The sequence below is a fragment of the Equus przewalskii genome, chromosome 19 (assembly GCF_037783145.1).
Source record: "Equus przewalskii isolate Varuska chromosome 19, EquPr2, whole genome shotgun sequence".
NCBI classification, from domain to species: Eukaryota; Metazoa; Chordata; class Mammalia; order Perissodactyla; family Equidae; genus Equus; species Equus przewalskii.
Window position 1 is genome coordinate 24,937,101 of NC_091849.1, and position 17,651 is coordinate 24,954,751.

General features: G+C 44.0%; 2 pseudogenes; both read left to right on the forward strand.

Moving 5' to 3' along the window:
• Positions 1 to 313: 313 nt before the first annotated feature.
• On the forward strand, positions 314 to 2,584 carry LOC103540603 (butyrophilin subfamily 3 member A3 pseudogene; annotated as a pseudogene).
• Positions 2,585 to 7,564: 4,980 nt separating this feature from the next.
• On the forward strand, positions 7,565 to 16,500 carry LOC103562020 (butyrophilin subfamily 2 member A2-like; annotated as a pseudogene).
• The last annotated feature ends 1,151 nt before the right edge of the window (positions 16,501 to 17,651 follow it).

A 17,651-nucleotide genomic window follows, 5' to 3' on the forward strand; every position in this document is an offset into this window, starting at 1 on the left:
CAGAGAGGACCTTCCAGATAGAGCAGCTGGTCTTTTTCAGCCACCCATCACCCTGCTGGCATATATGCCCACACCCTAGCAAAGCCTGGGCCCCAGCCCAGGTCGCCTCAGCCCCAGCATGATGGAGGGGAGGGAGTCCACCAATTTTGAAAGGGTATATGCCTGATTTGGCAGAGCTATAGAGGAAGGAAGCTGGACATTGGAAGAGACTGAAGAAAAGGGGAGAGAAAAGGCTTAGTGAGCAGAACGGATGAGGAAAGAACAGAAATAATGCCCTCTCCTTATCTGCGTCTCCTGACTTTCAGAATGGAGGATGGCCCTCTTTCAAGCTGGTGAGTGAATCACTCTGTTTTTCCTAGGACAACAACCTAAGGGACCATATTCCCTTTTTCTACTTGCATGCTTGAGATTCTGGGAAGACAATTCCCCATGACTGGTAGATCTGGGTGGGTGATTTGAGGTCCTTGTCTCAAAGGTGTGCCTATCTCTAGGGCCTTCCTGCTGAGAGACCAGAGAAGCAGGGAGAATTGTTCTCCTGGGCTTCCACAGATCTTCAAGGGAAGGAAGAGGCATAAAGGGTAGAGCTGAGGGAAAGGAGAGGCAGAGCGAACTAATACTGCAGGGAGAGTGAGGATGTGTAATGACCAAGGAGAAAGGCAATGGACAAACATCTTTGCTTTTCCCAAGCTTCTTATGCCACCTCCTGTTGCTGTGTGTCCCAAAGTTACTTAATGTTTCTGAACTGTTGTCTCCTCGTTGTTAAGTGGTGATCATAATCCCTATTATATGAGGGCTGAGATAAGACAAAATGCGGTAATGAATATGTATTGGTCCAAAAACCAACAAGAAAGAGATGGCATTTTCAAACTGGGTGATTGAAGAAGGTTTAGAAAAGGAACTCTTTAGAAGGGCAGGAGTGGGGTTAAGGGAGATCAACAAGCAAATGTGAAGTGCCCAAGGACTCACAATACTGTGGAACTGCCACCACTTCTAGGCTTGAAGGAATAGGGAGAGAGAGCAGTTACTAGAGCCCAGAGGAAGCTGTAGCTCAAGTACAGGGCTCCCTGAGAAGAGTCATGCCTTTGTTAGAGCATCACCATCTTGTGCTGGCAAGGATGAAGTGGGCGAAATAAATGCTGTGCCTCTTTTTTCTTTCTCCTTCCAATCTTCAGCTAGTATGTCCCATTGGCCAAACCTGATAGGTAACCAGAGGCAAGAGAGCCCAACGATGCTGTCCATAGAAGATAAATTCCTGGGGCCCAGAAGAGGATAGAGAAAGGTGAAGAGTGGATCTGGGACCACAGAAAACTCCCAACATTGCTGCTAGCACCGAAAAGGCTTGGACCTGTTATAACATTAGGTACTTCCTCCATGCCTGGCCCTAAGCTACTTAGAAAACGTATATGTTTTTTCCTGCCCTAGAAATAAGTAGTTTGGATCCATTTTTCAAATATAGAAATTGAGGCTCAAAGATCTTATATAGCTTCGGTCAATGGAAAAAGAACCTACAGAAAAGGAAATGTCATTCAACTCATGAGTGGTAGGGTGAGGATTGAAATGTAAACCTATGTGACTATAAAGCAGAGATGGGCAGAGACATTTTGGTGAAGTAAGTGGCAAAAAGATGGAAGGAAGGAGCCAGGTCAAGACATGGGGTTAGGCAAACTCTGACCCTTAGCACTCTTCTTCACTGAACACAAGATCCCTGGGCCTTTCTTTTGGTAATGCTGAGAGGGTCACATTCAGGGAAGACTGAGGACACTAGGCTCTGGACTTGGACCTCCTCGGCCAGACTCAGATCTTGAAGACTGAGGCTTTGAGGTCCAGGAACAATGGGTGACGCCATGGCCCATCCCCAAACTTTCTTCAGTGGATGTGATTCTGGATATGGATGCAGTGAACCCCATCCTCCTTGATTCTGAGCACCAGAGGAGTCTTCAGTGGGAAGACACACACAAGAATCTCCCAGACAACCCTATGAGATTTGCTTGACATTACTGTGTGCTTGCTTGTAAAACCTTCACATTATGTGACATTTCTAAGAAGTAGAGGTGGGGACCAGTAATATTGGTATGTAGGGGTGTGTAGGGAGAACATGGAGAGAAAACATTGGGTTAAAATGTTACTCAAAATGGATTCTCGACTGTGGGGGTGTCTGATGGGAAAACTATTGGTCTCTCACCGAACACCAGATAAAAATAAAAAATGCCAACCCTCCTCAGAGTGGGGGTTTTCCTGGACTATGAGACTGGTGAGGTCTCATTCTACAATGCTGTGGATGGATCTCATATCTACACCTTCCCACAAACCTCCTTCTCCGGGCCTCTGTAGCCTGTTTTCAGAATTCCATCTGGAATCCTACTGCTTTGACCATTTGACCAGCACTGACAGGAGTGGGGAGTTGCCTTGTTACTGACTTAGTATCTGACCTTTCCCTGGAGGCCCCAGTGACCCCAGGCTCTGCTGATGGGAATGGGGACCCTCAGCCTGAGGTAATATCCCTGCTTTCCCCTACGCAGCCTTGAGCTGAGGGCCTCCTCTATGACAGCAACACATCACAACAATAAAGTACTTACTAAATGCACACACTGTGTGAAGAACTTCACTAATATTAATTCCATTATTCCACATGAAAGGTGAATTTGGTACCGCTTTATCATCTCCCTTCTATGGACAAGGAAACAGCGGTGAAGAAAAGTGAATTAACTTTCCAAAGGTGACCCAACAAGTGAATGACAGCTGAGATTTGAACAACAACTAACTTTTATAGATAACTTAAAATGTACTGGGTTTTGTATTAAATGCTTCAAGTGAATTTTACTCATTTAATTCTCATAACAATCCTCTGCAGTTGTCTCAGTTCAAGGATGTGGAAAATATGGCAGGTCCAAGTTAAGTTACCTATATAATTCATAGAGAAATTTGTGCTGCTGGGAGAGGTTTGGCCCCTATTCCACCCCCACCCGCTACCCTGTCTTTTTTTTCCAGCCCCATTTCCCCTCTGAGGAAAGGACCATGTACAGAATTGAGGTTCCCTTACCAGGACACCCCAGGGTAAGGATCACTGTAGGTGACTATGGAGGCCACACCCCATTTTGTTCCCTCAAGGTTGATTGTCAGAGCCATAGGTCCAACGCTTAATTGGATTGTCTGCAGGATGACCTGGTCCAGAGAATGAATTCACAGAGACTGCATCATACAGGATGTGAAGGGACTAGAGGCCAAACTCTTCACTGATAATGGGCATATGTGCACCCACTCTGTCAATGTGATGCGTGTTCATGGAGCCAGAACCAATACTTCTACTTTGAAGGTCTCTAGGAAGCCTAACTTAACACCTAAAGATTGTCTGTGGAAAAGGAATTTGGGAGGAAGAAACCTAGATGAACTCTAGTGGTATTTTTATCACACTGTAGAATCCATAGCCAGGAAAGGGATATTTTCACCTCTGATCATTCATTGACATTATTGGGTGTTCCTAACAACTGATGGATACTGAGGAAATGCTACTCTTCATTATCGTCACTATTGTTCACCACTGTCCCCCGTATACCAGGCATGTGGTTGTCTAGTACACTTGTTAAATAAACTTAAGAAGAATCTTCACTCTTCAAGTGAGCTTTTTCTAGATTTTAAGCCACCACAGTTTATTCACCATAGTTTCACAGTTTACCTCATTGCAATATTTTCGCAAAATCCTTATGGTATTAGTTTTCTATTACTGCCTTCATAAATCACCACGAATTTCTGGACCTAAAACAACATAAATTTATGATCTCACATTTCTGGAGGTCAGGAGTCCAACATGGATCTCACAGGGCTAAACCCAAGGTGTCTGCAGGCTGTATTCCTTTCTGGAGGGTGTAGGGAAGAATCCATTTACTTGCTCATCCAGATTGTTGGCGGAACTCATTTTCTTGCAGCTGTAGGACTGAGGTTGCCATTCCTTGCTGCCTGTCAGCTGAGGGCTATTCCCAGCTTCTAGGACTGCAGCATTCCTCAGCTGTAGCTTTCTTTCTCCATCTTCAAAGCAGCAATTGCAGCTTAAGTACCTCTCAATCTTTGAATCTCTCCTGGTTCTGCTTCCATCAAATCTCTTTGACTCTTCTGTATTCTACTTTTAAGAATTCAGGTGATTAGATTGAGTCCACACAGATAATCCAGGATAATTTTCCTATGAGTCTAGGATAATCTCCCTACTTTAATGCCCAATATCTTAATTCCATGTGTAAGGTTTATTTCGCCATGTAATGTGTCATATTCACAGGTTGCAGAGATGATAATGTGGACTACTTACCCTACTACACTTATCATAGTCACAGCTTTACTCACTCAGAAGGAGGAGGAGACCTCCATCCTGGCTGGGCTCCTGGAGAGACTAAAGACATCCATGATAGGAAATACCTGTGAACTCTTGGAATTTTTATCTGTAGCCCTTTATTCACTTGCTAGATTAAGGTATAAATGTCAGAATTTACTTCTCCAGAAGAGATAATTCTTATGTCAAATACAATGTGGAATGCAATTTCTACCTAATGCAATCTCATATTTTGGATTCCCCAAAATCTGTGTCTAAGTCAAAGACTTGGGTTCTGGTAGTCTATCTGGGAAGTGATCCCAGGATACCTAAGTTTGGAAATAAATAAAAGGACAAAAGCCAACTAAGTGAAAACTGGCATAGAGGATACATCAATTAGTTGGTTATCATGTAGGCAACCATGCTTGGTCCCACTCAGGACACTCTGAGAAACCACGTGAGATTATGGACTATACCTCAGAATCCTCCTAGCAGGGATGGGGAACCTGGGCCATTTATCTACATTTCCCATTCTTTATTGGTTGAAGGTGACCCGTGGGGGTATTAACTCTCCTGCACTTCTAGGTTTGGCTGTGTCTATGCAAAGGAGCAAGTATCATTGGTGTTAGAGACAACTCCCAGGTGTGGAAGAAGAAAATCAGGCACCTGGGAAGTTGTTATATTGCAGGAAACTGTCTACTTGATGTGGACTAAGGGTCTATGGGATTGGACATCAAAAGCATTCGTTCATAAGGCTCTGCCTCTGAGAACATACTGAATGCCTATTGAGACCTCTCTGCCCTCCCTCCAGCCCCATTCATTTGGCAGTGGTGACTTCCTGTCTTGCAATACATGTCCACATAATGTGGACCACACTGCCTCCTGATATGGAGTGGATCTGGGATGGACATCTAACCCACACTAGGCTAGAGAGAATGCCTTGCACATTTTGATTGAATGGCACAGTGATACATAACCAGTTATACTTGATTAGTATTAGGCATGCATGGGAGCTGTGGGAAGGCATTTTCCATCCACAGCGTGGTCTAGTGAAACAAAAGGAAGGTGATCTACGGAGAGATTAGACCAAAACAGACGTGCAGAGAGAAGGGTTCAAGTTGGAGAGAGTCTGGGAAACTTTCTCATCCTTAGTTCCACTGCATTTGGGGGCCCAGTTTTATTCATGCTGTACATTCTATCAAATTTGTTCTCTTGGGACAAGGCAACTGTAGTGGTTACTATTGTTTCAGCCCTGAAAATTAGTAACTTAACACAACCATTTTCCTATGCTCATTGATTTGATGAGCCAGCAATTTGGAATTTGAACAGGACAGAGTAGGAATGCCTTTTGTGCACCAAGATGTCTTAGCCTCGCCTGAAATGAATCCTGGAGGTGACTCAAAGGTATGAACACAACCTCTAGGTTTACTCCTCTCATGACAGAGAATTCTTAGGTCAGGTGCTCATGATCTGAAGTGGCACACCCTGGTTGGGCCTGGTTTCCTGCTGAGCAAACTTGAGGGCAATGGGTCCTCCTCATGCTCAGAACATATGTGTTTCCCTCTGGCTCAGGTCAGCTACTATAGGAGTTGAGGCCTGGCTTCACTGGATACTTCAGGCACAAACTTCCCCAGAACCCCTGGGCGTTATTTTCTTCAGACAGAGGCTGTAAGTAGGCCAGGCTCTTACACTCTCACAGCCCTCTCTTCTGTCTCTTCCCAAGAGCAATTCAGTCCTCTGAGGAAACTGTGGATTAACACACATTGCTAGTGTTTTAATTGCACAGTTTTGAACTGAAACAGAAAGGAGTGGCAGGCATCCAGGGTAAGTATTTAGGCTCTTGAAAGAAATGTAAAGAAGTGTGTCTCAGGAAGATTATTCTAGAATAAATCTATACAATGGCCTGATAGGGGTCTGTAGAGCATGGGAGGGGAGCATTGTGTGGGTGTAGGGGGATGCTGGACTCAACCAGTCCATCCACTGACAGACTATAAAGCCCACTAGAAAGCTTTTCTTTGCTGCCATCTTCCTGCCCCACTAGAATGGCACCTCCCTGAGAAAAATGGGTTTTTGACTCTCGGTATCCTCAGCATCTCTCCCTCGATAGTTTTTGAACAAATGACAATGTGTACAGTCTATTACCATAGCTGCTGTCTTGCTTCATTCTCTGTCCCTCCGTTTCCTCCCTGTGTTCCCCTTTATCTCTCCACTGCCCCCAGAAGTCAAATAATTTGAACAAGATTCCTCTGGCATTGGAAAGAGGGTTGCTTATGTTTACTTCATCAACACCCACTCCCCAGGGCCATTCTCTACTGCATATACATTTCTACAAACAGAGAGCCCTCCTCCTGATTAGCAGCAAACCCACAATCTGCAGAGAATCTCAAACTTTGCAAAAAATTGAAAAGTATCTTGCTCTGAATACAGAAAAAGGAAATAAAAACCCAGATCATCTAAAAAGACTACTCTCAGCTGTGCAATTTGAAATCTTAAAGGTTTCTATTTATTCTACCTAATAACTGGTAAGAATGAAATCTCAAGGATACCATTGCCTGGCCGACTGACAGCCGGCCAACTCTGGAATCTAAATCATTCATAGGAAATCTTGGGGCTTTGAGGTCACAGAGTGGACCAGGTCTCAGGTCCTACAGTCCCACACATGGTGAGTAACAGGAGGATAAGCAATTTTTTTCTCTGCTTTCCACACAGTTTGTTCTCGGGTTGTGACTGCATACACGAACAGGTTAGAGAGAAGAGGGATAAGCGGAAAATCATTATTTGAATGTCAGAGGACAAAAGAAAACACAGAAGTTAATTCTAGAAGGTACAAAATGGAGGGGCAGAGCTACAGCTATGGGGTGCTGGTGGGGCAATTAGTAGAGGAAGGAAACATGATGCGGAGAAAACTGGAGTTCCCAGGAGACAGGAAGCTTCCTGGTGGAGAGACTCTCCATGACTGGCTTTATATCGGGTCACATAGCCTGATTCCTAGGGAGGAGGATGGGAAGAGAGGAAGGGTATGGAAGAACATGAAGTGACAACTTAAGAAAGTCCACTCCAGTCAGAGAAATGAGCCACAGAGTGTGGAAAACTGTCTCCCTGATCCTTGCATTGTTGGCTTATTCCATGGACTGTTTCAGGAATCAATCTACCCTGAGACACCTGAACCAGGAGAGGAAGGAGGCTGCCCAAGACAGAAGTTGCGGTGCTGACGATACCAACACGGGTTAAAGGAGACTTTGACCTAGATCAGAAGTAGTATCACGTCTCCTTGTCTGATTCCTCCATGTCTGTGTCCCTAGGTCTCTGGTCCCTGCCCCTCCTGGGTGACTCCTCTTTGGTGCTGACGGAGCCAGCTGCTTCCCTGCATTTCTCCCTGCGAGGCTCCTTTCTTTTCCTCCACCTCCTCAGCCTGTTTGCACTGGTCTCAGGTAGGCTCCATGCTTCCAGCTCCTATGAGCTTCTCATAAAGGAAAATCAACACTTGAGTCTGCGAAACACTGCAGTCTGAAGAAGTGCTGCAGCTGTGTTCACTCATCCTGTCCTTCAGCACATGCTCATTGATTTTATACCAGTGCATCTCATGGAAATACAATGAGAGCCACAAAGGCCAGCTGCATACACAATTTTAAATTTTTTAGTAGTTACATTTAAAAAAGTAAATAAGAGATAGTTGAAATAATCTTTCATAAGGTATTTTGTTTAACCACAAATAACCTAAGTATTATTATTTAAGTTTTAATTAATGTAAAATTTTAACACTGAGATATTTAATATTTTTAATCTAAATTTTCAAAATGTGTGTGTGTATTTTATATTTACAGCACATTTTAATTGGGACCAGCTAGTGGCTACCATATTGGACAGCTCAAGTTTATCCTCCAATCCAGGCACTGGACTAGACTGAGGAATGAAAGGAAACCTCTGTGAGCACAGGGTCAGCGGGGGCGCTCAGTGTCTGCTTCTCAGTGTTTTATTCAGGAAGCATTAGCAGCCTCAATAGATACTCTTACTAGTTACCTATTGCTGCTGACCAGCCACAGCTACTGGCCCCCAGAATCCTCAGCCCAAGAAGCCCCTGTGGCCTTAGAAAGAATGTGTCTGAAAGAATATATTATAAATAGAGAAAGAAGATATTAGAAACAGGGAAAGAATCTGTCTGTGACCCAGAATATGCACTTTCTTTCCTGCCTTAGATATTTGATGGATGAGGCCCCTGTCTGATTCTACCCCTTTGTTGAACAGACCACTTTACTGTCATGGGGCCAGCTGATCCAATCCTGGCCATGGTGGGAGGAAACAGCATGTTACGCCACCACCTTTCACCTGAGAAAAGTGCTGAGGACATGGAGGTGTGGTGGTTCAAGTCTCAGTTCTCCCCTGCAGTGCTTGTGTATAAGGGCGGGAGAGAGCGGACACAGGAGCACATGGAGCAGGACTGAGGAAGAATAACCTTTGTCAAGGAGAGATCAGCAAGGGGAGCATGGCGCTGATCACTCACAATGTTACAGCCAATGAAAATGGCATCTGCCGTTGTTATTTCCGAGAAGGCAAATCCTACAATGAGGCCACCATGTGCCTTTTCATGGCAGGTATGTCATTTAATTTTGTTCCCTTGTTTTTTCACTGTGTGATTCTTGGAGAAACATTCTCTCTTAACCTCAGGCTCATGGCAGACCAGCAGATATTTGCCTAGAGCCCCCTTTACACAGGGAGGGTGGCTTTCTGCTGCCCAAGGGTCAAATGAGTGGGTTTGCCCTGCTAAGTTGTGAGCATCACCTCTTGAGAAGCACACAGAAATCAGTAGTAGCCTTGAACAGGGGAAAAGGTTAGATCCCTACAGATTATTCTTATGTTTACTTCTTAGAGATCTCTGACAGTCTTCCTTAGTAATACGCTTTAAAATTAGATATTTTCATTGTGCTATATAATACACATATGAAATAACTCATAAAACACTAACGTAGAGATTACTGAATTATTATGAACTATAATCCATATAATCATTTCTCATATCAACACATAAAATACTGCCTATTCCTGATCCATGTTAGTGTGCTTGGGCTGCCCTAACAAAGTACCACAGACTGGGTGTCTTAAACAACAGAAATTTATTATCTCACAGTTCTGGTGGCTAGAAGACCAAGATCAAGCTGTCAGCAGGTTTGGTTTCTCCTGTAGCCTCTCTCCGAGCTCGCAGATGGCCACCTTGTCCCTGTGTCCTCACATTGTCCTCCCTCTGTGTCCTCACATAGGCTTTCCTCCATGTGTACACATTCCTGGTGTCTCTCTGTGTGTCCTAATATTCTCCTCTTATAAGGACACCCATCAGATTGGATTAAGGCGCACCCTCGTAGCCAAATTTTAGCTTAATTACCTCCTTAAAGGCTCTATCTCCAAACACAGTCACCTTCTGCAGTACTGGAGGGTAGGGCTTCAACATAGGAATTTGGGGGGACACAATGCAGCCCATAACATGCCCCTTCTCAAAATTCCCAACTGAAACATGTTCCTAGGAGTAGAAATGCTGTACAATGAGAAATATTTATTTTCATCCTTAATAGACACTCAAAATTTGTTCTCCAAAGAGTTTCTACCAATATAAACTCTCACCATAGTATATGATGTTCCTTAAAATTTTCATCAACTCCGAAGTGAAGTTTTCACATAGATTTCAATCCATTTCTTCTTTCTAGTCAGTTTTTTCCATGACTGTGAGAATCAAGCACCATCCCACTCTACTTTTCTCCTTAGCAAATAACGTCCTTATAGGATGCATTTTACTCCTTTATCCTGATTATTATGTCTCTTCCACTGGAATGCCACTTCCATAAGGATTGTTTTCCATTTTGCTTCTGCTGTATCCATATCTTTAAAATAGAACCTGGGGCATAATAGTTGTTCCACAAGTGTTAATTGAATTAAGATATGAATCTGCTCCTTGAGCTGTAAGTGGTCATCATCCCTGAGCTATCTCTAATCTACATGTGAGGTCTGTTTATTTAACCTTTCCCCATGAGCTTCTGATCAGTCCGTGTTTTAAATCATCTTTGAGGTGTGCATTAGTCAGGATAGGCTAGGTTATGCTCTGTAATAAGCAGCCCTCAAATCCGAGTAGGTTAACATAGCAAAGATCTATTTCTAACACATGAAATATCTCCCTCATGAGTCTGGTGGGCTCTACTTCACACAGACCTCCCTCAGAGCTCTGGAGTTGTGCAGTCACCTTCACAGAGGGAAAGAGCCCGCAAATCACTCACTGGCTCCTAAAGTTCCTCCTGTAAGGTGCTCACACTATTTATACTCACATTTGATTGGCACAAGTAAGTCACAAAGTTGTCCCTCACGGTACAGGAGAGGGGAAGTGCAGTCCTAACTGTGTGCCCAGGGGAACTGAGAATGTTGGTGGACAGCTCTAAAGAGCACCATTTCAGACTTTTGTTACCGGACATTCTTTTAAAGCTTCATAGTCCAAATCCCACCAGAAATGGTCAGGACCTGACTCACACCAGCAGTTATTCACCACTGTGTCTCTAGCATCTAGCAAATTGCCTGAGCCTTGGTAGGTACTTAATAAAGAGTCATGAAATGAATGAGTGAAAAAAATGAATTGCTGGAATCACAATTGCAGAGCAGGCAAAACTTATCCTTGGGCTCCCTCTCATCACAGACATTCGTAAACTCATTTCACAAATATTTAACAAGCATCTCCTGTGTTCAAGCCAATATTCTAGAAACCAAGGATAAGTCAGAGAACAAAATATGGAAAGATCCCTGCCCTCCTGGGGCTTTCATTCTTGAGGGTACAGACAGCAATGAATGAAGTAATTAATTGAACTGTATTTTATATCAGATGGTGACGAGTCCTGTAGCCAAAAGAAAGCAGGAAGTCGTTGATAGTGCTGGGGGCATGGAAGTAATGTAACTATAAACAGAAAGCTTCATTGAAAAGATGGCAATTGAGCAAAACCAGAATGAAGTGATGGAGTGAGCCATGCACCTCCGGGGTTGACTGAGAGGATCCAATGAGAAATCCCAGCCAGCATGGTGCCTAACACATGGCTTCTTGATAGGAAATCATGTACTTGATCACTCAAACTGTACACTTGGGAGAGTGAGTACAGGCATTGTCAATATTTACACCAGGACAACTGGAATAAACAAAGACTACCCAGCAGACAACATACGTACATCTCATTTTTAGATAAATATTAATTTTGCCTCTTTTTCTTTTCCCCAATTACTAACTGTAGTGAGAATGATTCACGTGAAAACAGGTGATTTCATGAAAGCATGGTTAAGTACTAAGCCTGTTCGCTCCTCAGAGAAAAAGAGTGAGAATTCAGCCAGCAGGAATTTGCCAGATCTTCAAAATAGAAGTGGCATTTAACCTGGGATTTCTAGTTTATGAATAATGACTTTAGGGTATGACCTCACTCCCGGAGTCAGTGTATTACACTTTAAAAGAAACATCTGAAGACTGAAAAAGCCTTGAACACACAGAGAAATCAATGACATTTCAGTCCGTCAGACCAGAGGAAGTGAGGTTTGGGGACAGTGTGAACTTCCCAGGGGGTCTCAGATCATAGCTGGTAGGAGACCCTGTCTTTGTTACTCAGAAGGGCAACTTTGTATCTAATTAACATAAAGTATCATGAAAGGAGTGTTTCTCAACATGGCGTCCTGACTCTGTTCACAGCAACACTGCAGAGCTGACAGTGTGGTGTGTATGTGGCAGGAACCCTCCACTCTTTCACTGTAAATAAGACCCTGGCCTGACCTGCCCCATTCTGAATTGAGCTACTGTAGAATTGTTAGTTTGTTTATTTATTTGTTGCTTTTTCTTTGATTAATTGGCTGGCTAGTTTTTTGTTTAAGTCTATTGTCTCATACTTGACCTTATTGAACCCCATGGAACATTTTATAGAATTTCTTTCCAACTTGCCTCATTATTTTGAGACTTATCCCACTTCCAAGTTTCTGTGTGAGCCCTCAATATGCAACGTTTGTTGTTTTTTTTTTTTCCTCTTGGCAAAAATCAAAATGATCAGGAAGCACTAAGTCTTAAATGATTGCTTTAATTTTGTCTTTGTTAAAATTTCTTGGATGGGCTTAACAAAGGAATTACTTAAAAGCAGCTTGGATGATGGCTGGACAGATGGCAAAAGGGGCAGATGTCTCCCAGGATCATGCATTTGCAGCTCTCTCACACCCAGTATCTCTTTTATGGAAGACTCTTTTAAAGACAGAATAAATTAAGCAGAGTCTGAATTCTTAGGACTTTTGATGATGTTCAGCTGACATGAGGAGATGATATTGTTATCTTGAGGATCCCAGTGTAACCAAAATTTCAGTCTCTGAACCTGGTGCCAATCTAAATAATGAGAACAGAGTCTTGGGTAAAAAGGAAAAAAATAGCTTTACTTTCTTTGCCATGCAGAGGGAGCAAAGCAATAGCTAGTGCCTTAAGAATTGCTACCTCTCCATTAAGAAGTGGGTGAAGAGTTTTACAGGTTTGCAAGGAATGAAGGGAGGGAGAAGATAAGGAAGTTTGCAGGGGGGGTGTCCTTGGCTGTCTGGCACCAGGAAGCCAAGGAGTTGGGCCTGGGAACCTTCAGCTTTCTGATATTCTCTGGACATCAGTTTTCCTTATAATGAACTTCAAGGACCTATGATTTGTTACAACTTTAGTGTGAGCCCAGTGCCCAGCCACCTGGGCTTTAACAATTTGTGGCTTCTTTATGGTTGTAAAGCTCAGGGAGTCAAAGGTTAAAGAAACAGATATTTACATATGAGTGTAACTAAAGAAGCAGAGAGTGGGGATGTGTGCTTTTGGTTTTAACTCCATATATGCTGCATTCAGTGTAGGAGAATGGATATCAGGGCTGGCATTAGCTAAGAGCTGTAACACCAGGAGCATCCAGATCTTTCTAATAGGTGGCTGTAGTCAAGGGATCATAAGAAAATCACCTAGCTGACTGAGCCCCTGGGAAGAAAACGTCTCTGAATTGGGGTAAGGGTTGACTTTGCACACTAGCTCAGTCCATTCTCCTAAAAGCCAACAGCTCCCTAGGATTATTGGGTAGCTGTGGTGATGTGAAGCCCTAAACCGGGAGAGAAGGGACAGTGTCTTGAGGACAAAAAGTTTCTTAAGATTCTGACAGCCTGGCAGGGTTCTGTCCTTATCATATTAACCTAGAGCTTCGAGAAGCCACAGCTGCTGAGAAGTCCTCCCCAGGTGGAAAGTGAAATCCTGAACCTGCTCATTTGAGGTCAGAGTGGACACGCTCACACAGCAGTGATGACAGTAAAATCTCTAGCTGAATAAATCAATCAACAAACATTTATTAGGAGGCAGATGCTTGGTATTGTGATGGAGTCAGTAAGTTGAGCAGAAAAGAAAATGTAATGTAATCCATTCTCCTTAGAGATCTCACAATTTTTTTTTAAACATTGGCACCTGAGCTAACAACTGTTGCCAATCCTTTTTGTGTTCTTTCTGCTTTTTCTGCCCAAATCCCCCCAGTACATAGTTGTATATTTTTTTAGTTGTTGGTCCTTCTAGTTGTGGCATGTGGGATGCCACCGCAGCTTGGCTTGATGAGTAGTGCCATGTCCGCACCCAGGATCCAAAGCAGTGAAACCCTGGGCTGCCGCAGCGGAGTGCGCGAACTTAACCACTGGGCCACGGGGCCAGCCCCAAGAGATCTCACAACCTATTTGGCATATTGGTCGCCTTGTGTTCTCTAATGTCAAGGTTTTCTTCTTCTTCTTTTTTTTTTTTTTTTTAAATTTCTGTGTGCCTGACTGTTTTTTTAAAGATTGGCACCTGAACTAACATCTGATGTTAATCTTCTTTCTTCTTCTTCTCCTCCCCAAAGCCCTGTAGTACATAGTTGTATATTTCAGTTGTAGTCCTTCTGGTTGTGCTATGTGGGATGCCACCTCAGTATGGCTTGATGAGCGGTGCCATGTCCCCTCCCACGATCCGAACTGGTGAAACCCTGGGCTGCTGAAGTGGCACACTCAAACTAAACCTCTCAGACATGGGGCCAGCCCCTTCTTTCTCTTCTTCTTTCCTTTCCTCTGTCCCTCCTTTCATTCCTTCTTTTCTTCTTTCACAGAAGAGGTACTGCAGGAATGCATGGAATATGCATAATCAGTTTCTCTGGACACTGGACCCTTCCTCTCCACCATCTTCTCTTGGCTCTCACCATGAAGAGCTGATCGTCTAAGACACTCTGGCTAAGACAACATTGCCTTTTTGTCTAAGCCCTGGTCTCTCTCCTCAGGCCTGGGCTCTAAGACCCTCATTGAAATGGAGATCCGTGAGGATGGGGGCCTCTGGCTGGAGTGCACACCTGTAGGGTGGTACCCTGAGCCGCAAGTGGTTTGGAGGGACCCCTATGGTGAGATCATGCCTGCCCAGGAGGAGGCTTACCCTGTGGACAAAGACAGCCTCTTCGTGGTCACCATGGCAGTGAGCATCAGGGACCACTCTGTGAGGAACACGTCCTGCTCCATCAAGAACACCCTGCTTGGCCAGGAGAAGGAAACTGTGAGGTTCTTTCCAGGTTAGTTCCCTGCCCTCTGGAGGCTCATGGTCTGGAGGTTGGATCCTCAGCAGATAAACTGGAGGCTGGAGTGGGGATAGGGAAGTAGGGACATGGGGTGAAAGGGTGAAAGGCTGGAAGATGCAGCTGAGTTGAGGTCTATTCCCTTGTCACAAGGGGAAAATCAAACAGTCTGAAAACACATAGGTAGGACCCTCTTCTCTGAAGATAAATCTGATGTTTTTTCCCCGTCATGGTCCTTATCCTGCAGCAATTTTTAAATATTTTGAATAATCTTTAAAAAAGGACAGTGGTCTGAGTGGGTGTCTATCTATACCCAGAGGTGTTGAGTGCTGAAGACTCCCTTCCTGCCCATGAGATTCCCCAAGGGACAAAGCAGGGAGATTCTCTATCTACAGACATTCATAAATTCATTCCACAGATACTTAACAAGCATCATGTATGTGCAAGGCACTCTTTTAGAAACCAAAGATAATTCACAGAACAAAATATACAAAGGAACCTGCCCTCGTGGGGCTCACATTCTGGAGCAGTAGTGGACAATAAATGAAGTAATTAAAACAAAGAGTGAAGTCATTAATTAAACTGTGGATTGTATCAGATGGTGATAAGTACTGTAGAAAAATATTAATCCAGGAGAGGATAGGGAGTGCTCTGGGGGAGTTGTAATTATGAATAGGATAGTCAGAGAAGGCTTCACGGAAAAGATTGCTGTTGGGCAAGTGACGCAGGAGCCATGCAGATATTTGAGGACTGAGTAGGACAGGTAGCAGGAACAACATATGCAAAGGGCCTGAGGTAGAAGTGTGTCTTGCAGTTTCAAGGAACTGCCCAAAAGGCAGGTGTGGCTGGAAAGGATTGAGTGCAGGGAGATTTGAAGGACATGAATTCAGAGAGGCAATATGTCCAGATCATATGGGGCAATGTAGGGCACAAAAGGACCTAGGCTTTTAGTCTGAGTGAGATAGGAGATATAGCAGGGTTTTCAGCAAAGAAATAACATGGTCTTACTTAGGCTGCTGTGCTGTGGATAAACTGCAGAGGGTGTGAACAGAAGCAGGAGGAGGACATTGCAATATTCCAGGCAAGAAGGGGTGGTGGCTTGTCCCAGGATGATGGCAATGTTGATCTAGCATGGATAGTTAGCTTTTATTCACCTTGGTCCTTCTCATGGTGACTCCAAGTGTTCCTGCTTTTTGTCTCCTGGGTCCCCAGCCCTGGCAATCACTGTGGGGTGACCCTTTCTCTATCTGGGGTTTCCGAGAGAGAAGCCAACAAAGCAGGGACCTGGGGGAGCTCCTTAGATATGAGTCCTGAGGGGAGCTCTCATCCCAGGTCTCCTTTTTCTCAGTAAATGGGACTCTTCTGGCTCCCTTTTCAGAATCCTTTATTACCAGTACATCTCCCTGGATGGTGGTCCTGGCTGTCATCATGTCTGCTCTGCTCCTCTTCATCGCTGGGAGCACTGTCTTATAAAGAAACTCCACAGGGAAAAGAGATTCCCTCAGGGGAAAAAGAGGTTGAAAATGAAAAGAAAGGAACTTGCATGTAAAGAAATGTGGAAAGAAGGTGTGAAAAAGAGAAAGAACATTAGATAAAATGTAAAAAATTTGGTTTACCCTCGTGTCAAAAGAGTAAGTTCATGTCACTGTCAAAGCACAGTTCACTGTCACACAAAAGATACAGCTCTGACAGCTAGAAGCCTGGCAAACAGAGAAAGAACATGAATAGAAGCACCAATAAGGGCTTGGTACTCACACTCTCACGTCCTAGGAATTAATCCACAGAGCTTGCTTCCATTCTGCAAGTGTAGCATCCATTCGCCTAGTACATGGAGCACAGTATTGTTGAACTAAAGCAAATGTAAATCAGTACTGATGATCTCCAGCTACCTGATCATATATCATTTCTGGAATCTTGGCAATTCCATAGGTAGAGGGAAGGGAGGTGGTGGTGTTCATAGAAAAGTCCAGTCCTTTATCATTTAATACAAGAGCAAATTCTCTTAGTTCTTCTATTGAGGACGTTCGTGTGTTTCTGTTTATTGTTTCAGAGCAATGTCAAGAGGAATTGTGTAAGTTTAGCTTTTCCTGAGCTGCTCAAGGCACAATTTGTCTTCTGCTTGGTTGGCCATTGTCTCATGAATCTCACCTCTCTGTCTGTCCCATTGCAGGATGGAGAAGAACCCTCTTACATGCTGGTGAGCACCTCTGACATTCCCTCTGTTCCTGAATTTTCTCCCCATTAGCCATCTTATAGGACACTTTAGATGAGATGAACAAGGAGACCCAAGGTGGGCTAGGGGGTAGCAGGATACTGGAGTCTGTTCACTGGCAGTATCCCACCCAAAGCTGAATCCCAGCTGTTCTGTCAGGGAATATCCACAGCTCTTAGTCAACTCTACAGTTTAGTTCCCACATTCCTTTCTTTGTTATAATAATTTAATCCATGATGACAGAGGTCTACCATACATAGTGGACCTCCACAAAGGTTACATTGTAGTAGTTTTTGCTTTGTGGATCCTGAATTAATTTGAAAGAAGACAAAACTGGCTTAGCTATTTATAACCAGGTTGATGGGATAGACTGCACAGTTGAGGAGCAATGTGTGGGAAAGGCAATAAGCTTCCCCAAGCCTGTCTCAGGGGTGCAAAGACAGGTGCCAGAGAGCCTCCTGCTCCAAGAGAACACTGATGCTCTGTGTGTAGCCCGTGAGGGGAGGGGAGGTGGGCAAGTGGGAGAGCAGGGAATCCATTTGCCTGGTACTGATGAGCACGTTGC